Below are 23,533 nucleotides of genomic sequence, written 5' to 3'. Positions count from 1 at the left end.
ACTAAGAGCTTTCTTTGAAGCTGGAAGGAGATGCAGGGTCACAAGTTTATGAATCTAGTGCATTTTCCCTGCAGCCTTATGTTGCATCAGTTTTGGTTTCCTTTTCTTGTTCTATCCATTCAGACCACAAGCATTAGGTGGAATGATCTGGCAGTCATTCTGCACAACACCTCTAGCAAAACAAAGGGAACCCATTTCTTGGTCACTTCATTAAGAGTTCACACAACAATATCTCATTGGTTTCCTAGGCTGCTGGCAGTGGGCAACATCCTCACAGAAAGGCAAAAACTATGAAAGCAATAATAATAATGCAACTAGGCACCCATAAACAGTGTAGAGCAACAGAAAAACAGACATCATTGACCTCTACAGTTTCTATTCCTGACTGCTGAGTTGCGTTGCTCACATGAGTGGCAACTGCTCCAGCACCATTTCAGATCCAAGCATGACCCACTATGGGGCTGCAGTGTGTAGTGTACATGTAACTCCTGCTGAGGGGAAGGCACTCATTCCTGCTTACAACTTTTTTTTACATCTGTCATTTTCGTGGAATCATTTGCCTTATGCTCCTGAACACATTGCATTTGTGAGCGGTGGGACAGACGCCCAAGTTCAAACCCTTTTTCCAGTTCTCCCTGTTTTGCAGTTAAGAGCAGACACACTGGGACACCAACCAGCAGTTGCAGTCAGTCACCTTCCATAACTAAGCTCCTGTCCTCCCCGGGGCTGCACAGTTTCATGGGATTTGGAAAAATGTATGAAATCCTGCCCCCAGAGGAAGGAAAGGTAAAACCTCTGTGAAATTTGTCAGGTTCAGGATTTTGACACATGCCATCTGGCTACTGCCACCAATATGTCTGTGCGAATGGAAGTCATCTGATGATACCCTGGGAGGTTTTACCCCTCAGAAAAAGCTTTTCTTACAGAGCACCAAGACACTACCAGCTGCTAGGCCACAGACATGGTCTTCCAGGAGAGTGTAACACTTTTACATATAAACTACATCTCTGTATCTTATGATCAGGATGCCACTAATGTTGGTCCTAGGGATAATAGATGGAAATCCACTCTCCAAAAGAAAACTGCATGGAATATGGTATCTTACAGAGAGTAACTTCAACTTATGTGGGGGAAACAACTGTATGAGGAAGAAAGTCTGTGTGTTAATAGCACAAGCAGGGGACAGTAACTTCTGTGCATCTTTAAAACTGTTCAAAATATGGTTATATCCCTGTTTCATAGCACTGGTTATGTTTGTTCCCTATATATGGCATAATTTACCACTACTTAATCTTCGGTGGAAAAGTAAACAAAACCTTGCACAGCCACACCACCTTTTAAACTGCTCCACCCTGTCTTTTTTAAAAATTATTATTTCTTTTTTTAACAGCCCTAAGCAAAACTCTTAGGAATTTTTCTAAGGGAGTTTGTTAGGAGTTGGGTAGATTCATATGATAAAAATGCAGTTGTCCTCAAAACTCGTATAAACAAATCTATAAAAGTAAATAGTAGCCCTCAGAAGTATAAACACTCAACTTTAATTTTTACATAGTTTCCTTATCTAACAATGATTTTTTTCCTTAATAGATACCTTTGCCAGTGCCAAAACACCATGTTTTTAATACAGATCCAGTCACTGGGTATCTCTGTGCACAAAATTGTTGACCGAGTGACTTTAGCTCATTTGAGTAGCAATCAAAGCCACTGTTTCTTTAGGTATGGACCTAAAATTCCAGTCTAGTGCCTATTAATGTAAAACCATGGGAAACCAGTCTGCTTAAAGTCCAATCACTGAGAACTTTAGGTAACTTTGTTGGGAAGGAAGGCTTACATTCTCTGATGAACTAGACCACTGAGACTCTAGACATGGTTGCCGCTGTGCCAAGCCACAGCTGTCTCGGGGGAAGGGGGGGTAGGGGTGGGGGCTGGGGGGGAAAAAATAGCATTTAAACAGGCAGAGACTGTGAATCCAGTGCTTTGCAGTGAGTTCACTCCAATGAACTTGTTAATCAATCTCTGGGCAACCAAGCAACTTAATCCAAGCAGCAGCCCAACTAAGGTACACTGTGCAGTACTACATCAACAAAGTGACAGACCTGTTTCCTGGGAACCCAGAGAGGTTGTGACTGGTGCATGTTGTAAACTTGCTGGAAAGAGTACAGTTTGGTTCTTGTTGGGTTTTTATTTTTTTGGTTGTTTTTTGTTTTGTTTTTTTTGTTTTATTGTTTTCGTTTGTGGGTTTTTTGTGGGGTTTTTGTTTGTTTGGTTGGTTGTTTTTTTGGTCATTGTTGTTGGGTTTTTTAAAGTGAATAAACATAAGCAACATATACTTACTTTCCTTAACTACTTCTTATGATGCAGTACTGCAGATTGGGTTTTCAGAGAAAACCAACCTTTACAGAGAAAGGGCAGAACTGAACAAAAATGTTTACAGAACCTTAGTATCTCTAGGGGATAATTTTTGCTTTATTTTCTGGGTTTTGCTATTGATTTTTATCTTGTCACACATGGGTCCATTTTTCTTTAATTTAATCCCTGCACTTGAAATAATTTCTCCTGGGAAGAAATGACTCAGTGGTTAGACTGTGGACTCTCAATTCCTGTTTCCAACTCTCCCTTTGCTCACAGGGCAACAACATGTATACATATCTTTAAATCACAAGAAATCTATTCAAAATTTTAATGACTTAACCTCATTGTGCCCCAGCAGAGTAAGAACTCTTTTTATAACTTTCACTTCACAGATGGGAACAAATACTTTGAGTTCTTCAGGGGATGCTGCAAACTGGCACTGGCAGCAGGCTGTATTAAAAGGTCACGCTGAAAACTGTTGTGTTGAGGAAAAAGCACATATCCTCTTTGAAACACCAGCAAAACAGGCAGAGGGGATAGGAAGGAGCTGGGGTGTGGACAGCTGGAAGCTGCTTCCATTTCAGTTACCAGCAGCGAATTTCAGTCATTACCCTCGTCACTATTCTATTTAATGTTCTTGCAAGCTTTTCAGTGCTCTGGCATGACAAAAAAAAAAAAAAAAAGAACCACCAAATTACAAAAAACCCCAAAAACAAACATTCATGCAAAGTAACAGAGTTCATTTTCATCCATCATCAAAAGTCATCTTTTAAAGGAAGCGTTCCCTTGCACATCATTCTGTGTCATTATTCAACAGGAAAACAATGTATTTTAAACCCCTAAAATTGAAAAATTATTTCTGATATTCTGTTTTCTCATAGTAATACTGGTGATGATGTCACTGAAAACTCACTCAGTAGAAAACTCTAGCAGTTTCTGATTGACTCAGTACTTTCAGGGCAGTGCTGTCTTTCAGATTCAGTAACCACAGATTTTACTCCTGAACCTTGTCCCCTGATGTTTGTGAAATTACCCCAATCGCATGGGTTATCTCTCCAGTCCTGGCAAATCATTCCAGCTTTAGTTTGTTTTAACACTGCTTTTCCTTCATCTCTCACTTCAGGTTCACTGTCCTTATGTCACCCCAAAGAGCAACCAAAGGATGAAGAGGGATTCTTGGGGAGAACAGAGATAAAACAGGAGGATAAAGGCAAGGAACTATTTGTCTGCAATCCTGTTAGTGGAGAAAATGCTTTACAAGGCTGCCTTGTGGGGAACATGCCTTGCCCATAGCAAAAAAGTCTCCATGTAGCTGCTTTGTAAAATTCCAAAGTATGAAACACGTCTTTGAAGCCAAATTAATGATCCACAGCACGTTGGAAATTCTTCTGACACTTCTGTAGACATAACGTTCTTTCACCCTTTTGACTTTCAGCAGAGCCTCAGGAACAGACCCGCTCAGATTGATAAAACTCGGAAATAGAAAACACCAGCAGGGATTGCCATAATGGAAAACACAATGAGGAATACAGGGCATATATTTGTGCCCACAGCTATCCTTTCAAAGTTACTTCAGGCTGAACATTTTGGGATATAAAGGCTGTATTCTGTGCACATTCTAATGGGCACATGAGTTAAGAACAGGAATGACAAAGAATGTAATTCTCTTAATCTGGTTTCTTAATTCTTTCTCTTGGGTCTACCTGGTTAGCTTCCCTTTTGTTTAGCAGTAAAGTTTTCATTAGTATAATTCAGTCTGTGGAAAACTAAAAGATGATCTGCATTTATAAATTGCTAAACACTATCATCAAAACTGTCTGCAAGGCCCAGACTATTACCTTAAAATAATGGAATTTCTATAGGTCAAATATTGTCTCTCCCAGTAAAACAAAATTAAGGAAAAACAAACAAACAAAACCAAACCAAACAAACAAAAAGCCTAAGAGAGCGTGTTTAGGGACCTGAGAGTTCTCAGCCCTTCAGCAGAAGCCCCTAATTATAAGTGAAAGCTTAAGTCTCCCAGGAAATGTATAGATCCTGGAGAAAAACTTCACTCCTTCAGCCTGTTGCCTGCCCTCCACTGGCCATGCCTTGGAGCATGGCACCTCTGCAAGGACCCTTTGTGCACCTCTGCAAGAACCAGGGTGTCATTGATGGCACTGCCAAAAGGATCACCATACTTTCCTGTGTAAAATTCTCCAAAACTCTATGCATTAACAGGTGGAGTGTACCAAGCAACTTCCTCTCACTTTCTTCACTTCTTTCCTGGCCCAGTATCCTAAATAGACAGAGCTCCAAATATTGATGTCTTGTAGGAAGAAGTTGGCTGCATATCCTGCTCTCCCTTTTCTATCTAGCCTCTTAGAAGTGCTCTGATCCCCTTAGGTGGTGAATCACATCCAGGAGGCATGTATGAGGCTCTTCCCCAGCTGATGTGCTTCAGAGAGAAATGGCTTTCCAGTTTACAACTACTGCTAATGTGCCCAGGTTAAACACATGGGACATTGCTTCTCTTCTTTTCTGCAAGGTCAGCCCACATTTGTTTCTCTAGGGGCTCTGGACTGCTCTCCAAAAAGGGAATACATGAAGGATCATGTATGTGAAACCTGCATCTAAGAGCATCTGAGACCCAAAATATACTGTAACGCCCAAAGGCCACTGAAGGAGGACATGCAAACTGCTTAGATGTACTAAGAGTTGCTTTCAGTGCCTCTTAATATGAGGCAAAGTTTGGTTCATGCTGTCTCGTGATGCAGACAAGGGCAGCCTTTGTGCCCTTGAGTTACTTGGTCGGTGACTGAGGATCTGATAATTTTTAAACAATAGCAGAGGAACTTTAATTAAAATCCATTTCTAGCCTATAAAATGAGAGTGACTGCAACAGTGGCTTCAGACTCGCAGATCAGGCACTTGTGGGACAAAATATATTTATCAGTGCAGCACCTTGCAGGGGAGTGCTGTACACACCACAGGACAAATGCTGACCACAGTTGCTAGGAGACTTTTCATTCACCTTATCACAAATGCCAGATTTAGACTGAAACAGGTAACAACCTCAGCTCCTTGATCTGCCCTCCTTCTTCCTCCTTCCAAGTGAGAGGACTTGCCATGTCTGGATGTGTGGATAATTTCCCTTTGGTAGTCCCTTTTGGCCTAATGAAAACCATTCCCTCTCTCCTCAACACAGGCTGGAGTCTGCAGAAAGCAGTAAAGCATCACTGCAGTGCTCTGTGACCCTGAACAACCTCAACAGGTGTCTTGCTCTTGTGGAAAACACATGTTGCTCTGTCACTATTAATACCCAGGGAGTGTGAACGGCATATGCGTGTTTGTTTGCGTGGGGAGCATAAATTACGGAGATCCCAGGTTCGCAGTCATCACCTTTTGAAGCTACAGAGCTGTTTCTGGGGACAGCTGAGTTGCACGGCCACAGGCACTTGGGATAAGTGAGGAGTGAAGCCGTGGGGATCAGGCAGTCACGGCGAGTGTTCAAGGGCAGACCCAGCACACTGTGCAGCTGAAGGTCTCAATGCTCTGATGACCAAGAGGGTTCACAGATCAGGGAACAAAATAAATTAATTGTGCTGCCTCATGACTGCCTGGCTGAAGTTGTCCCTCTGTCGATCGCCTCCCCCATCACCACATGGACAAGATGCTCACACTCACTCCCCTCACTATTCAGTACAAGAGAGGAACTGTTTATTGTTTCAGATTTAAGAATTCAAAATAACAAGTCAAATTGATTTCCTGGGAACTGAGATGAAGAGAAGTACTGTCAAGCACTCCCTCTACTCATCATCGAGTGATGAGTAGCAAAGGCATATCTTGCAGAGCTAACAGCCGTGGGGTGACATGTCCCAACAACTGTATTTTTCTTTCAGATAGTTCTGGATCCACACATAGCAGAAAAATAAGGCCTAGTTCTGTAGCAAGGAAAAAGCAGCACAGATTATGAACCCATGGACAAAAATCAGGTTCACACACAAGGCACAAAACCTTCATCTTTTAACCTGACTATAGCTGCCACTTCCAAGCCATACCAAGTGGGAAAAGGGGAGAGATGACAGATGTAAAATGCTCTATGCTCATTTATCTTAGGACTTCCCAGTCTTATGTACAGATAGAAGAAACTATGTCCCTGGAACCTTTCCCTCATGGCTGGAAGAGCTCTAGAAGGTGGAAAAAGTCCTGGCTAAGCAGTGCAGAATGCAAATGGAAAACACAAGGCAAGTAGCACTATTTTTTCCCCTTGAATTCACATAACTGTGCCACAAACCTGTCCCTGCTCTAAATTACTGATGCAAGAGAGAAATAACCAGACAACATACATATGCACCCCACACACTAAGTATATGGGGACTAGACAAAGCCTGCATTCTCTAAATTCATGGAGAAAACAATGATAAAGCAAGCGAAAAATTTTTAAAAATCCCACTGCTGACAGCTAAAGGAACAGAAGGCTAGCTTTTTATTGCCCCAGAGGGGTCATGCCTGTGCATGATGGAACTGTGGCCATTAGCAAAAGAGAATAGATGTAGGAAGCGTTACCACCCATGACATCCTTTGCAGCCACTGGGGAGTCCAGACCTCACACACGGATAACATTTTTTTCCTGCAAAGTGCATTGGTGAAGAAAGCATTCCCACACCCCTGCTCATTGTTCCCCCTCCCTTTGCAAAGGGATAGTTCATAGTGCTTCAAGAAAGCAAGGCAAGAATCAGCCTTGACAATAACCTCCCACCAGAGAGGCAGTGCAAATACTATTGGTCCTCATCCAAGGAGTCAGTGAAATTAGGTCTTTGTGCAGCCAACTGGTCCTTGGCTGATGAGACCACCTTCAGACTCTCAGGGCAGTACTATATACCCCACCTCACCTTTTGTGTCCCCTAGCCAGGTCTCTTCCCCTTGGGCTCACACTGCTGATGATGGTCAGTGAGTAATCTAAAGCTCATTGCACCTGAAGTCTATGCAGTAGATCAGGGAAAACCTCTGCTGTCTTCAACTGCACCAGACTTCTTCCAGATTTGCCTCCCTCTCACCTGTTCCTATCCAAAACTCACCTCCCAAAGCCCAGCAGACAGCAAATCTATGGATGTACCTACCCATCCTGCTGCATGGAGCTGCAATTGCCTGTGGCTGTACAGGCCAAGGTGGACTTGGGAGGGCACAGCTCAAGCTGCTCCTCACCTGAGATGGCACCTTTTATTTTCTAAAGCACAGATAACAATCAAGCAAATCCAAAAGGGAATTCAACTTTTACAGGTTTTTGGAAAAATAACTATTAGAGCAATTGTTGGAGCAGAGCTCCCTGCTTCTCTACCAGCAGGCAGCCTGCCCTGCCTGCCCTGCCTTCTTAGCCTGGTGCACAGAGGCAGTGTGCTCTACAAGCCCCAGAGTCACCACGTGGCTCTCTGTGGCATCCAGCAGCACGTTGATTCACAACCACAGCTGTACCTGCTTCCCACAAGAAGATCCAGAGTGTAATTTGCAGGGACAGCACAGGTCTTGGGACAGCTGCACAGCATTGCTTCCCTGCTCCATTTTCCTGATGCCTTCTGCCTATTGGCCTCTTTTTTGAGCCGCCTTGAAGCAAGGGCAATGAAACAAAGCAGAGAATCTAGAAACACTCGGACTGGGATATAGTCTTTAAGTGCACATTAGTGGCATTGCAATGGAAAGAGGCAACAGCTGTGTCTTTCTCACCATTCAGCTTGCTACAGCTCACTCCCTGCTTTCACAGAATTGATTAGTTTGAAAGAAAAGTTTATCACAAAAGCATTCATTTAATTCAACTATCCATGGAGGCCTCTGAAAACATGCATCACAGGTCCCATTCTCAGACTCATAATGATCAGCTCAGTCCCCTGCAGCCTCAAATCCCTTGTTTAAAATGCACCTTTGGATTCCAGTACAGTATTATAGAGCCGACACAGCAGCAATTAAAGAAAAATATTTTTAAAAGGTAGGAATGGTGAGGGAATAACCAGAGAAACAATTGTCAGAGCCTTGTGTTAACTAAGGACACCGGAGAAGTATGGCTGATCCAGCCTCCTCACCACTTAATGTGAATAAACAGCTTACGAGTGGGAGAGGCTGAAAGGGGAGCAGCCTCCTTCCCTGTCACGGGAGAGGGAATGTGATGATCACCAAGTACCAAAAAAGCTCTTATTTGTGAAACCCATGAAGGGAAGGAGCCTGCTGCTCCTCCCCACAGCTTCCAAGCGGCGTCGTGAGCTCCCAGAGCACAGTGTCGCTCATCGCACCATCACACAGCAAGTCTCACGCCATCTTCTCAACACAGAATCACAACCAGGTTAAAAGACAAAAGCTTTGTGACATGCCTCTGTTTCTAAAATCAAAATTCTTGTACTCCTGTTTTCAGAAAAACAGCCTTGAACCTAAATTAGTGCCCCCAGCCTTTCCCAGAGCCACACAGGCCTTCATACCCTCAGAAAACACAGCACAGAATCCCCACACCACTGCAGAGCAGCTCCTCTCCCATAACGGGCATGGATGCACAGCAAAGTCTGAGCTCTCCTGGCACAGAGCTTCCCTCTGGCCACTGGCCAGCCATGTCTGCGAGCAAGGGGTCGACAGCCTTGCATGTACAGCAACGCCCTGGAAGGAAGGGCTGACCGACCATACCCTTTATGCTGCTCGCCTAACGGCTGGTGTCACTTGAATTAAAACACTGACCATTAAGTTTGGTCCCTGGCAGGCTGCAGAGAGGCAAGGCAGAATTTTTCAGTTAGCTGAGAAGCAAAATAAACAGCACAGTCTTGACCTCATGCTCCTCTTGCCAATAAAGCTTAACCATGGAGCAGAAAGGACAAAACCGAAGCACAGAAGAAATATGATGGAGTGTAATGTTTTCCCTCCAGCATTCAAGGGGCAGGCTCTTCCCTTGCAGAAGTGCCACTGTCACCAAGCTCTCCATGGCACAAGCACATGCACAGCTATGCAATATAAAGGCCTGTACCTAACAACTACAGGAAGGGACCACACTGCTGTCCCTAGAGGCTTCCCTAATAAGACAGTTTTACAAGACTGGACACCAGAAAATGGCTTTGCCAGTTCAGGAGAACAATTTCTATTGCCTAGCTTTCACAATCAGCTTTCTTCTCAAAGAAGTGCCTTGGAAAAGCCTCCAAATGATTCCTGAAGGACAGTTTTGAGGTAAAGTTGCAATGATTCTCATGAAAACGAAGTGAAATGAAACATATGACAATAGTACAAATACCTCACGCTAAATGGGTCCTAAACAGAAATATCCAAGCTTTCCCAGAAGGGTTCAAGATTGGACTGGGCTCTAGATTTGAAGACTTTAACAGCTTCCTTCTGTGTTAGTGTGAGCATAGAGGTTCACGGTCACTCAGCTCAGCCCTCCCACAGTGTTACTGGCCTGTCAATACAGCCCTCCTTTAGGCTGGCATCAACCGCCCAGCTTCTGTAAACAAACCTATCGCCTGTTTAGAAGTAAAACAGAAGGGAAATGGGCCAGGAAATTATCCAATATGCTTCTGAATGAGCATTTCAAGTGGCAGAGACCTTAGAAGTCCTATAGTTACCACTGCTGGAAAACAATTCCCAGCTAACAAAGACATAAAAAGACCCACCCAAGTAGGAGAAGGTCGGCAAAGCTAAGGAACTAGGAGAAGCCATGAAAGAAAATACATTATTAAGGAAAAAGAAAAAATCAAAGCAAGAACACCAAAGGGGAAGAAATAAGTCTCCAGGATTAGCAGAGAGAAGTACAGATTTAAGAAAGATCCATTATGTGAGTACAGCTTTATAAAAGCTTACAACACTGCGACCTTTAAAAATAGCTTTATTCCTATTGCCACAGCACCACCACAACCTGCATCAAATGAAGTTACAATTCGTCAAGGAGCTGAATGCACTGCCTTTAATGGGATTTCATGGTGCTCAGTAACTTGCAGGATTAGGTCCCTACCACAAAGCACTAAATTGTCTAAGAAAACACACAAGAGGAAATGACAGTAAAACACCCTGGAGAGTTACACTGTGCACAATCTTTTACATATAACTTAACTCTACCAGCTGTTACAATAACAGATACATTCAATATCCCAAACTGGAATTCTTATGCTGATGCAGGGTACTGAATGCTTTTGAAAAATGCAGTCTTCCTTAGCTGTTTCATGCTAGATTACAGCAAACAACCCAGCTTTTTATTGTGTGCTTTGGGGTGGGGGAGTTACTCTTTTTTTCAGTGACTTATTGCTTGTGAAAGTCATTGATGGCAACAGTTGGGTTACCTCCTATCCCAATTCATGCCTTATCAATCACCACCTTGCAAAGCCTGCACGTCCAAAGCACGGGTTACTCCGAATTGCTGTGGGGCAATATTGGTAAGCTTGTAGTTACATCCCTTGTTCCTTGGGCCACAATGTGTCATTAAATGTGTTGTTAAACCTGGGACTGTCAGCTTCTTAAGAATAAATGCTTGTGACTGAGTGAGACAGGCTGTGGGATGACCACAGCAGGGCTCCCAAGGTGCTGCCTCTTCCACTGGCAAGATGCAGGCAGGGGGAATGGCATGGCCCATGGCCCTACACAGCATCTCTGCATGGAGGCTGCAGCCATCAGGGGATGGCAGACACTGGGCTGTGCCAGGCAGCACTGCTGAGCAAACCCAGGATGGATATCCACGAGGGACTCCATCCCTGAGTGAACAACAGAGGGTCTGAAGATAAGCACCCATGGGCACTGACATTTGCCATACCTACAGGTTTCAGGAGTTTCTTTTGGTGACTAGAGCAACGTTCTACATAATTTTTTGCAAGTAAAGCACACTGTCGCTCCAGGAGCAGGGATATGCCATCAAGAACATTCTTATGCTCTCCTTTCTTTCAAGGGTCAGGCTAGAGAGGCAATTTACACAAAAGTAGCATCACACTTTTCTTTACTATTGTTTTCCATTGTGTCTGCAGGGTGCATGGTAACAATCACAGAGGAAGGTACTTATACTCTAAATATTCACCTGGAAAAACAACTAAGTATGCAATTTGCAAAAACCCAGGTGAAGAGATGCCAGGAGGTAGGGAAATGCCTATAGAGCCATCATTCTGTGGTTGCTGCAAAAGGGGGTGAGGCTCTGGGTGTAGGTATTGCTGATGGCAGAGTGTAAGTATGACAGGAACAGATCCCCTCCGAAAAAAAAAACCAACAACAAAAACCAACCAAAAAAGAAAAAAAGAATTGCTTGCAATAGAAAAGACAGAGCCACTTGCAATAGAAGAAAAGACCCTGCAGGTTGCTTCCTGCTGCTGAGTAGACTGCCCATATTCAAGCAAAGCCTACAAAAGCCTACAGTCCCATTAGTGAGGACTGTGAAGCTAAGATGAGCTTGAACTCATCAGCAGTAAGGTTGTGCAAACAAGCACATCAGCCTGGTAGCCTTCTCTCCGAGAGTGTTTGTCAAGGCTGACAATCCCTGCTCAAGGAACATGAGGTCAGAACTGAAAAGGATGCTTGTAGGTCAGGCATAAACCTCCAGAGCCTGTGGGTTGGGTGAACAAAGAAGGGGTGGGCATGTATGTAAAAATAAGAGACCACAAGACACCTGGTTTCTCAATACTGCTACTAGCCTATTCCTTCCAACACCATTAATAGCATGCCAGACTTCACAGAAACAAAAGCAAGCAGCCAAGCTCTTCCTCCCTCAAACAATAAAATAGAATAGTAAATCAGAGGCAAAGACTGATTCAATTAGCCCAAGATCTTTTTTGATAAAGATTACTCAAATAAGCCACATACGGAAGCACTCCACATTTACAACATTTCTGCACCATTATTTGTAATAACATGACACCTCACTTTCCAGAAGGTGCCACACTGGATACTAATAGCACACTTATTATTAGATTTTCTGCATGGTTACATAAGCCTGCAAAAGGGGAAAAATGTAAATGATTCAAGAAGATATTCTTCTTGTGGTTCTCATGAAGTCTTTAGTATCTGAAGACTGAAGACAATCCCTCCTGGCAAGAAACAATCAATTTTTATGCTTCATTACAAGAGTTCTTTTAGTACTTTTAACAAAATGCTCAAAGGCAAGTCAAGCAAAGAATATATATTTTTTTTTATCTAAACATTCTCCGCTAAATTTTACTCTCAGATCTTCCGATCTCTTTTTTTAAAACTAAAATGAAGCTGTGCATGCAACTTTGTGTTTATTTTTTTCTTCCCATCTAACTATGATCTGAGGACATTTTACCCTGTCTAAATCCAAATGCACAAGTAGGCATGAATTTCAAAAAAGGACATGATAAGGACAAAAAGCAAGGGAGGTATGAACTACCTCTGGGAACACTGAAACAAGAAGACTTTCACCATAATACAAGATAATAAGTCAATGTCAGCCCCACCAGAATAACTTACTCATGTCAACGCACTGGCAGTAGGACAGAACCTGTCCACCTGCATGACCAAGAGCACTTCTGCTCTGTTATTCAGGAATGAACAGGCGATAGCAGTGATCTCTTAAGTGCATGATGACTTGTACAATCCCCAGGGGAGCTTTTCTCCTAAATCAGCGTCATCCCTAAAAGTCCATCTCTGCACCCAGTGGATCTAAGACTGCTGGGGTCCCTCTGGAAATATTGTCTAACATGACATACACCCAAAGGAATGGTGGGCTAAGCCATGCTATTAACCAAATTTATCTGCTATGACTTTACAGGTCCTTCAGCCGTATCACAACACTACACACAGCATCCTACAATGTAGCAGATGCAGGAAGGTTTACTACACACCACGGCATCTGTCCTTACCTATCAATGAGCCGAATGCTAATTTAACTGTCATGTTGTCTCATACTTCACTGCTGCGCAAATGGCACATAAATGCTGCTGTCACTGGCGCATAGGGTTTGTTCATAGATAAGTGCAATAAATCTAAAGTTCAGAGGACTGGCTGACAAGTAGCTGCAAGCAGGAGTCACTGTTCTTCTCTGTTTAAACATAAGTAGTCTCTAGTAAACTTAATTTTTGGAGGGCTCAGCGCTCTTGCCTTAATGCACATGGAACAGTCACCAGCCCAAGGCAAGCCTCTGGCAGGAACAGGGAATGAGGTGGACATCACCGAGACAGCAGAAGGCTTTGCCACTGCACTGCCAGATCCAACACCTCTCTAGATCGTGAAGACAGCTCGACAGCTAGCTCACCTTGTTTCTGGCAAACATGGCACTCCCACAGCTCATATGCAAAGACATACAGTGCCTTCTGAGACTCTCATTGAATTGGCCATGAGAGGGACATTTTAGGGTACTATATTACTGTACCTTCATCTACTGAAAAAACCCCAGGAATTAGGAAAGAAAAAATCAAGTACTGAGAAAGTGCTGTGCCTTTACACAGTAAACTGCGGCAAGGGTATTTTAGATCCTGCACCCAGGTCATAGTACCGGAGGCCAAATTCAGCCTCGTTTCTTTACCTAAACTACAGCTGGTAGTAGCCATGTTCTGTCTGTACAACCCTGATAAGATGACCCTGATAAGCAAGCCAGGATGCCAAAGGGTGCTTGTAAGATGCAACCATTACATTTCAGAGAAGCAAAAACCATGACCAGAACCTGGGGGCTCTACCCTGTGATCTCTGTTTGCAAGAACCAAAATGACTTTGTGTATTGACAGTCCTCAAATCCCTAGATGAATTTTCATAACTCTGTGAATTCAGCATTTTAACAAAGGCCTTTTCTGTCCTGCAGTACTCCATGAAGGGCCTACAGGTAGCTTTGAACAAACATCAGAGTACATCTGCATCCCTGCTCAGTTCATTGCCAAAAATGTACTTTGTGTGACCATCTATTACTTAAGTTAGGCTTCTAAATCCATTTTTAGGAACCTGAAAAAATACTTGATTTTCAGATGTGCCAGGCAGCTGCATCTACTTGTTACTCAGAGAGAGGATGCAGTTGTTCAGCACCTTTGAGTATTGGACCAGCTTTATTTTGGTCCCTAACTTCAATCACCCGTAGAACAGCAGAGTCAAGTGAGATTCGAATCCTTTTCAAAGTGTCATGCTTTTTATACAAGCATGATAAAGCTGCCTGTATTAGTGAATACAAAACTGAGCAGCTACTTGGAGCCACTTGTACCAGCGACATCCCACATTTAAGTAATTCCATTCAAGTGTAAATGAGGTGCATTGCAATTTCAGGATTATTTACTACATTTGTTTAGTACAATCACTTTGCAGGATGCCTTAAAGTGCTTTATTTGCAGAGCTGCAAAAATTGCCCCTAGGAATATGGATACAAGGTGTCGCATTTTATTTTTTTGGGAACACTGAAAAATCTGAATAGAACAAAAAAAAAAAAAAAAAAAGCCACAGAAACACATATTTGGAAACCTGGAAGAATGGTATAATATTATTTTGAAAATGCAGCTCTCAGACCAGAAGGAAAAATGATTGCTTGTCTCTCATGCAGGTGGAAGCTACCCGTATTTACGGAGGTATAGAAAGCAAAACGAGATAAAAAAAAAGAGGATTAATCTGTAATGTCTTGACTAACTTAATATACCAAGATTGAATTTGTAAGCAGATTATTATATTAATTATTTACAGTCTTGCCTTAAGAGGATGTAAATTTTTGTGTGTGTCTGCACATTTGGATTTTTTTTAATACATTTATAACTGCTGATGTGAAGAGTTTTGTTCTTTGCCTCAGAAGAAATGATCTGTTCTGCCTTCATTTACACTGATCTAACTCTAAAATCCAACAGTTACATTGCTGTAAAATTACTATTATCAAGGGGAAGAACATTCTAAAATTATCCTTTCAGCAGTGAGCACGAAGCCTGAAACTCTCAGTGCTTTCAACACCATTTTATCAGGACTGTGATCTCGGCACGGCTGGTAATGCAGGCAGCCGAAGCCATGAAAGGGAGCTTTGTGCCCAGCTACACACCAGGCCATGTACTTCCAGCTTTTTGACTGGCCAACGGGGATGTTGCTCTTAGTAACACAGCAAGATTGATTAGGTACAATAAAAAAAGGGCGTTTGGAAAGACAGCAGTGAAATAAAGTTCCTCCTCTATGAAAGCTGCTACAGCGCACGCAAGCAAAAATTTGCCGAGTAGTCAAAAAAAGGCAAAATGCTCAAATATTTCAGATGCTCAGCTAGTAAGGAGATTCAGAGATTTGTTTATAATGGGAGAAATCTCAGCCCTGTCTGATCCAAATGAATGCAGTATGATACCTCTGGTGAAGCACACAAACCTACAACTGTATCTCCAGCATATCACCCCATGAAGGAACACCCAACTACTCTCACTGCAATTGTGACATTTGCCTTCAAGACTTTATTCTGACTTCTGCCAGTACTTTGCTCACATGGGTGTAGGCTGGCCAGCAGAAAGAGATCTTCCCTGGAGAGTTGCCCCCCTTCAGAAGGCTCCAGCAGACACATCCCAGACAGGATGCCAGGAAGTAGAAATGATTGAAGTGAACCAACCTCCTCTCTGATGATCCATGTCCCCATTTCTTCCCCTTTGGGACTGTTTCAGGGGATCTAGGCTTAGAAAACAGCTTTTTCCTAGAAAGACAAGGGTATAGGGGGGCAGTCCTGTTGGCCAGCTGAAAACCTCAGAGGCAGCTCCTTCACAGGGTGCTCCCAGGGTAGAAGGAACAGATTAGGACCAACATTTCTGTTGTATGCTGTATGAATCCTGCATACTCAACAACATTTTGTGGACTTTCCTATCACAGGCCCCTAAACCAGGTGATATGAACCTGGATCCACAGACATCTGTAAAATTTATCCTGATGTATTGCACTGTAGTAAAAATTTCACCAACTAATGTGCTAGTTGAAAAAGGCTCCAAACCTATGAGCTAATCTTTTCCCAAGGTGATTAAGAATGAATAACACAGCACTGAAGTTTTACTCATCTGTCAAAAAGTAAGACTGCCCAAAATATGGGCAGGTGATGAGCACTGTTCAACACAACTGGTACACAGTAGGGCCTCCTAACTCCAAACAAGTAGATGCCCCCCTGCTACCTCCATTCTGCTCCTGCACACAAAGGCCAAGCATGGCACAGTCCTTCCTTTCTCCTGGCTCTTGCCAGCCTTTCAAACCGGGCAGGCAGCTGCCTGCTACGGGTAGCAAGCAGAAAGATGTGAGATGGTAATGATTCAGTGCTCACAGTGCTCTCCTGGCCCACGGGATGGCTTTTAAATGACCTCCTTCCACATTTCATTGTTTCATGACATCTTCATGGGGTTCAGGTTAGATTTTGGGCTGGGTAACCCTCTTTCTCCCTTGTACTTTTGCCCTTCCTCTATAGTCCTCATCCACGTGCCTGTTTCTTAGCATTTATATAGCTACCCATGAAGAGATACTGAAACTGTATACACAAAGAAATGCAGATTGGACCAGCTTTGCTGCAAATCCCTGCAGAGACAAGCCCAGATAGTCTCTCCCCGTGCTACAAAGTTTGCAGAGCTGCTTTAAATATCTCCTCTCTTCAGAACACAGATTGGCTCGTTGAGGTGGTATATACACATTACTCTGTATACTCTGTATGTGTGAACATATGTTTGATAGCTAGATCACTCTATTCCAATACATAAAACCGCGTATACACTTGTTCTTTTAAAACCTCGCTGCTGCTGACTTTCGTAGAGGTTCCCTCCAGGAATCTCACTCCTCTCTGCCCCACTCGCCCCCGGGAAGGTTTTCTTCCAGCCATCAGCAGGACTTTCAAGCTGGCTCCAGAGCAGAGCAACGATGCTGCGAGTATCAGCCAGAGGGGGCTGCGAGAGTGTGTTGTGAGATGCAACAGCCTTTAAGAGCTGAGGCTGCCGACTGTGCTAGAGGCTTTTCTCGCTTGCGTAAACCATTTCTTGAAATAATAATGCCTAAAATAGTGCAGCAAGTCTTCAGGTTCCTTGCTTTTTTATGCATTCAGAATTAGGCAGCCAGGATTGGAGATGTACATCTGCATGCTGGCTGGCTATTAGCACTGGATACCTGAGTCTAAGACTGTGTGTAAAAGCAGTCGGACCCTGTTGCCACCAAACTCACGGAGATGGTGCTGTGTGTTCGATCCCCAGGCAGTTTGTCAGCAGGGTCTCTGTCGTTCAGCGTTTTCTTACACAGATAGATGCTAATGGTAAGGAAAGGGGCCATTCTTGGGATAATGCACTTGATGGTGATCAAAAATGTTTCCATGGAGCTTTACAGCAAAACAAAAATTGCTGCCCTTTATCTGATGTGCACACATTTCATACTTGCAATATGTCTAAAGTGATTTTATGACTAAATCCTGGGAAAAATGCAAAGAATGCTTGGCTAGAAGCATACTTTTCCAGTAAAAACACAACATGGCTTATTAAATGCGGCACTTAGAGAAGGCTATTCACCATGAAGTGCATTTTTTTTTTAGCTCAAGACTGAAAACATGTGTCCAGATATACGTTTTCTTTGGCTTCAGGCACCAATTTGACTGACTACATTAGAGGAGTCTCCAAACCCTTTTAGTGCACACTAGCTTCAGTACAAACGAAGTGCTATTCTATTAAACATGCCACGGTACTGCAGCTGAAGGCAAGGTTAAAACCTCCTGACTTTTTCAGAATATATTAAGCAGAAATAATGGAAACAAAAAGCTCCATTAGGTACCTCGTTAAGATTTTTGTAGTTGCTGATCAGCAATCTTGTTATGGCAACACTTTTCAAAGTCACTGCAAGAAATGTTAATTGTGGCAATGGCGGGTGGGGACAGTGCACAATGAACTGCGGGAGCAGTACTATTAGTGTTACCGTGAGAACAGATTATGCCATTTCCATTCTATCTTTGAATTCTGGTGGGCGTAGGGTGATGTGACTCTGAGTGATGTCAGATTACCCAGCCTACATTTTTCTTGGAAAGAAGCTCCTTCCTCCACTTCTCTAGCAGGAGGGCTTGTAAATACTGCGCTTAGGAAATCTCAGCTTCATCAGACTCTGAAACGATCCCCAGGCTACCTGGAATTTTTTTAGTTGGACCACTGGAAGGTGTACGCTGATTGAATACCTGGGAATACCAGAACACGCTCACTTGGGCTTGTGACACGGTGAGAACTGATAGCTAGGGGTAGTTTTCTGCACTAATCCCCAGGAAACAGGACTTCACTCTCCCCAGCGTGGGCTGAAATCCAGACGATCTCAACCACATTTGTAAGCGGGTCACAATGTCACTCCTCTTCTCTCCCATTAAAAAACTAATTGTAAAAGCTTTTGTCGCTAATCTGCAGCTAACAAACCGGCAACTCTGCACAAAGGGGAAGAGTGCAACTCAGTCCAACACGCCTGAAGGGCTCTCAATCTCCACAGCCTGCAACTACAACACACGCAACTGCCCAGAATACAGCCTCGCAGGAAACACAATCAAACGCTGGGTTTTGCTTTGAAACAGATGTGGATTTGCACAGCTGTGCTCCCCCTCCCTGCCCCAGTGTCCCCGAAAGGCCGTGCAGCAGGGGGTGCCCAGGGACACCCCGCCGGGCAGGGCTGCTCACCCGCACCAGGCGCTACCCGCGCTGCGGCAGCACGCAGACCTCTCCCGGGCGGCTCCGCTAAACGCAGGAAGAGCGAGCAAATTTCCTCCCCGCCTGCTCCAACACATGCACAGAGGCTGCAGGACAGGCGGCCAAACCATGAGGATTACTCAGTTTGCATTCGAGCCAAAGATAAATGATTTTAAACTGCAGTCAGGGGTAAAACATGCTCCCTCCTTCTCAGTCCTGAGGCACGTTTCCCAGTCACGTGGATAGGTCATGCTGGCGCTGGCTTTGTTCAACAAGGTGATTTTTCTTTCTTTCTTCCTTTTTTTTTTTTTTTTTTTTTTTTTTTTTTTTTTTTCCCTAGCAGGGGCTGTGGACTGTGCTCCTGTGAGAGAATAGATTGGGACAGATTGCTTATTACTCTTTTTTGTTGTGCTGCCACAGGTGGGGAGCCAGAGATGCTGGTCTGGTTCAGTCTGTCACAATATACCAAAAGCCCGAGTTTTACTCACTTTGGGAGCACAGATGAGGGTGGGCATGCTCCTTGCCCTCCCCCTTCTATACTGGAAGGAAGCAGCTCCAGCAGCTCTCAAACAAGTAAAAATCACCTGGAAACAGATCCAGAATCAAGCCCAGAAAGAAACAGACATCAAACTCTGCTGATTTCTGCTGTTGCTGAACTCAGGCAGGACGGAGTTGGGATGAACTACACACATCATCTCCTCTTCTGTGAAAATCACTTGCACAACACTACCCTCCCCTTCATACCGCATCAAACAAGCTCCTAGTGACACTAATAGGGGAGATCTGCTGATGCCACAGCTACGAGATGGTGCCTACATTAATCATTTCACCTCCAGCTTTTTAAATGATTGAAAAATCCCCTTCTCACAATGGAAAAAAGCCCCCTCTCATATGTTCAGAAGCATTTGTTTCTTTTCTGAAGTAAACACAGGAATTGAATTATTATTTTTCCTACGGAAAAATATTATGTGGGGCTTTATTACTTTTTCACTGGGTTAAGACAAAAAGAAAAATACAAGAAAAAACACATCCAAAATCCACAAATTTGAAACTCTATTTTAAGATCTTTTCAATGTGCACTGAAGCTTTAAAAATTAACTCTGAAACTTGCGGAAAAAGAATAAAAACAAAAAGTAATTCTCAGGGTTGATGATACTCAGCACACACATACACTCTCACATAAGAACACATGCAGACTTTTCTATTAGAAAAGTCGTTCATACAGGGAAAGAAGTCTGTCCTCAGGAGTGCACAGAAATCCCAGTTACACTACTGGAAGGTGGAAGGATGGAGAGACCAGCTAAAGCAGTCTTCAGTACACACCCATGTCAGGAAACATTGAAGAACTCCTCAGCTCATCCCACAAATGTGAATACTCAGATGTGATGAAAATAAAAGTAACATCAATTTGAGGTGAGTCTGCTGGTAATTACACATGTGTTAATATGTGCGCATGCAAAAGGCAAAGACTGTTTCTCATACACGGAGATGTGTTTTTATTCATCTTGAGGCTGGTGTGCAGAGTTCTCCCTCTGCTGCACAATTCTACCTCTCATGATCATCCCTCGGCTCCTTCTGTTTCTGCCTCATTCTCCTGTAACCTTTCGGTGCCCGCTCTTTACTCCTGAAATACACTTACCACTGAGCCATTTATATCTCATCCAAGATGCTCGACTCGCACTTGGCACACCTGATGAGCCCTAAAGGGAGCTGCTGCCATGTGAGGCTGATTTGCTCTACACTTAGTGCCACCTCATCCGTATCAGTGTCCCATTTACCTTGACAATTACAACCCAGACCCACTGATGCGCCGCCCGCAAATGTCAGGACGAGCTCTGAGTTGTGTGTTGCTCACTTCCTCTGCTTCTTAGATCTGTGAGGTAATCTCTGAATATTCTGCTGACCTGCTGAAATTTTTCTGGTGCTTCTTAATTTTCGTGTGCTTAAACCAGGTCTATAAACCAATCCCTTGCACACTGTATTTTGTTAGCAGAGCATAAGCAATTTTTCTCCAAGTATCTCTCTCGCTCCTTTATTGTTATCTATTTTAAGTAACTTTCAGCTGAGAAGAATGTCAGACTGACTGCTCTGGAGACCAAGGTATTTCAACGAATGGAGACAAGCACAACTCCTTCCTCTATGAAGAGTCTATCCTCTTCAAAACTGCATCTGGCTGCCTTAATTGCTGAAAAATCTCTGTTCGCCAAACTGATGTACTGCTGGGCAGGTACAAGACCCAACCTGTCCACACTAATCCCTTGGCAGGGCAGGACTCAAATCCCTAGATCAAGCAGGATGAGTTACACTAAAAGGTAAAGAGGTTGCTCTCTGTTTCCATACAGTCCCATAACTCCATGGACAATGAACAGAGGCACTCCTAGACAATGTGCCTGTGTAGAAAGGCTTCAGCAGAGACACACACGGAGCCAGAAAATACAAACTCTTCTGCTGCTGGCCAGGGCCAGGTGGAGCCTTCCCAGCAGTCAGTCCAAGCAGACACACCAGCAAAATGTCCCTGGCTGAATTGTGCCCACGCAGCCAAGACAGCTGGTGAGAGTGTGCATCTCACTTCTCACTCCCCCTCTGGGGGAGGACAAGACTCTCTGTTTAGCCCTTGAAGGGAAAAAAATCAGGATCTTGGCCTTCCAGTTCTGCTGTCAGCAATGCTTAAATCATCTAATTCCACAGGAAGAAGAAAGTGGCACTAGAGGAGCAAGAAGGGCAGCAGTAACAGGTAACTACTACCCCACAACCCTTCAAAACCACTCTTTCCAGTTAAATATTTCTCCACCTGAGAAATTACTTTCACTGAGCAAACAAAAGTCTTGTCATACCCTAAAAAATTCACTCATTCAGCGGCAAATAGGTTGGCTTCTGAAGACAAAGTTAAGTATGAGCCACAGAAACAACTGCTGAGGAAGGCAGCAGTGCAGTTGAGTCATTAGGTTAAAATTAGTACACCAAAGGATGGGCAAGACAGGCATTTCATAGAATATTCTGTTGTGGTTTAACTTCAGCTGGCAACTAGGCATCAGAGCTGCTTGCTCTCTTTCCTCTGGTGGGATAGGGGAGGAAATTGGAAGGATAAAAGTGAGAAGACTCATGGGTTGAGATAAAGACAGCTTCACAGGTAAAGCAGAAGCCATACACACAAGCCAAATGAAACAAGGAATTCATTCACCACTTCCCATCAGCAGGCATGTGTTCAGCCAGGAAAGCAGGGCTCCATCATACGTAACGGTGACTTGGAAAGTCAGATGCCATCACTCTGAATGTCCCTCCTCTCCTCCTTTTTCCCCAGCTTTATATGCTGAGCATGATGCCATATGGTCTGGAATATCCCCTAGGTCAGCTGGGGTCGGCTGTCCTGGCTGTGTCACCTCCCAGCTCCTTGTGCACCCCCAGCCCACTCGCTGGTGGGGTGGTGTGAGGAGCAGCCCTGACACAGTGCAACCCTGGTCAGGAGTAATGGAAACATCCCTGTGTTACCAACCCTCTGTGCAGCACAAGACAGCTCCCTATGAGCCTCTGTGAAGAAATTTAACTCTATCCCAGCCAAAACCAGCACAATTCTTCTGAGATCTAACTGTAATGACAGACAGGACCATTTAGAAAATATCTCAGAATCTGAGTCCAGCAGGTCTGCTTACAGAAAAGTTCAAAGATAATTAAGAGAGGACCATATTTTCTGTTGAATTCTACAGGACTTAGCAGAAATGATAGAAACAGCTCCTGTTTCTATCATTCTTTACCACTGCTGAGATTCAGCTGCTTCTTGATTGTAAAATTAAATTAAAAAAAAATAAAAGGGAAAGAACACCTCACTAATATGGCCAAAAAATCACTATTTTCCTTGCAGATCTCAAGCATGGCCTTTAATTCAAAAGGTTCACAACCATTTTGAACCATCTTTGTTTTCTACAAGCATATATTTAGGAAGACACAATGCTGTCTGAGAGATGACCCTGACTGCTCCTTTGAAACAAGCTTACAAACAATGAAAACAACAAAAGCACATTAACAAGCAGAAGCATGGTTCATTATTTGTAGGCATTACTCAAGTGTTGACAAACGCTGATAAAAAAATGAGTAAATCAGGCAACCAAAGCCCAGTGTATTACTAAGTGACAAAATAAACCTTGAAAACCTTGATCTGCAGGCAAACCCTATTTTTGGGTTGTTGAAAGCAGGCAGCCAGCCAGCAGCAGAAGATGATGTGCACAATGACCAACTGCTACAGTGGTTTGTCACCATCACACAAATTGATTAAATATAGTCTGAATCAGTCATTTAATGTAAGAGAAATAATGCCATTAAAATAGAATGTGGTTTTCAGGATCAATACTTCCTGCTAAGGAAATAAAGGTTTTGACAACACCTTGATATATATTTCTGCCTTGCACCCTATCTGTGTTCTGGTATTTCACTGGCAACAGGAAATCATTAACCTTGCTTTTCTGAGACTTGGAAAAGTACAAAACCCAGCTGTAGCATCTAAACCTGTATGAAGCCACACAAATCCTCTTCCTCACTCGGAGAGCTCTTGGAAAGAGGAAACACAGCACTGAAACACCAGGCAGCTGCAGAAGCAGCATGCTGACAGCCTGGTCCACAAACGGTAGCAGAGCTCTGTGCTGGGAGCA

The 23,533-nt window shown here is 43.5% G+C and overlaps 1 protein-coding gene across 9 annotated transcripts in view; it reads right to left on the bottom strand.

The window, feature by feature from the left end:
* Positions 1-23,533, bottom strand: part of ATXN1 (ataxin 1) — a 243,927-nt gene that overhangs the window by 35,636 nt on the left and 184,758 nt on the right. The gene's annotated exons all lie outside the window — the stretch shown is intronic.

The sequence above is a fragment of the Pyrgilauda ruficollis genome, unplaced genomic scaffold (assembly GCF_017590135.1).
Source record: "Pyrgilauda ruficollis isolate IOZ18807 unplaced genomic scaffold, ASM1759013v1 scaffold35, whole genome shotgun sequence".
Taxonomy (NCBI): domain Eukaryota; kingdom Metazoa; phylum Chordata; class Aves; order Passeriformes; family Passeridae; genus Pyrgilauda; species Pyrgilauda ruficollis.
This window is presented reverse-complemented; position numbering and strand designations above follow the sequence as displayed.